This window comes from Corvus brachyrhynchos, unplaced genomic scaffold, assembly GCF_000691975.1.
Source record: "Corvus brachyrhynchos isolate BGI_N302 unplaced genomic scaffold, ASM69197v1 scaffold515, whole genome shotgun sequence".
Classification (NCBI taxonomy): Eukaryota; Metazoa; Chordata; class Aves; order Passeriformes; family Corvidae; genus Corvus; species Corvus brachyrhynchos.
In genome coordinates this window covers 10,462-11,886 of record NW_008237899.1, presented here as the reverse complement: position 1 = coordinate 11,886, position 1,425 = coordinate 10,462, and positions in this window count along the sequence as shown.

Sequence of the window (1,425 nt, the reverse complement as noted above, 5' to 3'; positions counted from 1 at the left end):
AAAAAAAATCCCGAAAATTGGGGGGTTTGGGGGGAAAAGTTTCCTGCAAATTTGAGGTTTTGGGGGGATAAGTATCCCAAAAATTGGGGGTTTTGGGAGGAAATCCCGAAAATCGGAGGTTTTGGGGAGAAAAGAATCCTAAAAATCTGAGGGTTTAGGGGGGAAAATCCCAAAAATCGGAGGTTTTGGGCATGGGGGAGAACCCGAAAATCAGGAATTTTGGTGGAAAACACCTGAAAATTGGGGGTTTTGGGGTTTCCCGGGTGGAAAAATGCCCCAAAACCGGGGGAAAACCATCAAGAATCGGGATTTTTATGGAGAAAACATCCCAAAAATCGGGATTTCTATGAGGAAAACACGCCAAAAATCGGGATTTTGGGGGGAAAACAGCCAAGAATCAGGATTTCTATGGGAAGAACCCCCAAGAATCGGGATTTCTATGGGGAGAACCCCCAAGAATCGGGATTTCTATGGGGAAAACCGCCAAGAATCGGGATTTTGGGGGGAAAATGCGCCAAAAATCGGGATTTTGGGGGGAAAACCGCCAAGAATCGGGATTTCTATGGGGAAAATGCACCAAAAATCAGGATTTCTGTGGGAAAACCCACCAAAAATCGGGATTTTTATGGGGAAAACATCCCAAAAATTGGGATTTCTATGAGGAAAACACGCCAAAAATCGGGATTTTTTAGGGAAAACCGCCAAGAATCGGGATTTCTATGGGGAAAACCGCAAAGAATCGGGATTTCTATGGGGAAAACCACCAAAAATCAGGATTTTTTAGGGAAAACAGCCAAGAATCAGGATTTCTATGGGAAGAACCGCCAAGAATCGGGATTTTGGGGGGAAAACCGCCAAGAATCGGAATTTCTATGGGGAAAACCGCCAAAAATCGGGATTTCTATGGGGAAAACCGCCAAAAATTGGGATTTTGGGGGGAAAACCGCCAAGAACCGGGATTTCTATGGGGAAAATGCGCCAAAAATCAGGATTTCTATGGGAAAACCCACCAAAAATTGGGATTTTTTTGGGAAAACCACCAAGAATCGGGATTTCTATGGGGAAAACACCCCAAAAATCGGGATTTTTGGGGGTAAAAACACACCGAAAATGGGGATTTTTGAGAAAACCGCCCTAAAATGGTGGGAACGAGGGGTCCGGGGATCTCACCGGGAACGGCCGCAGCGCCGTGAGGATGGCGAAGGTGGAGAAGTGGGAACAGGCACAGACGGAGGTGTTGGAATCGCCCCCGAGCCGGGCACAGCCCCGGCGGCTCCAGCGGCCCCGCGAGCCCTGGAGCTCCCAGGACACGCACAGGGAATCCTGGTCCGGCCGGAGAGCCTGCGGACAGCGAGCGGTCAGCGGGAATGGCCGGACACGGACACTGTGGAGCAGTCTGGGAATGGCCGGACATGGACACCATGG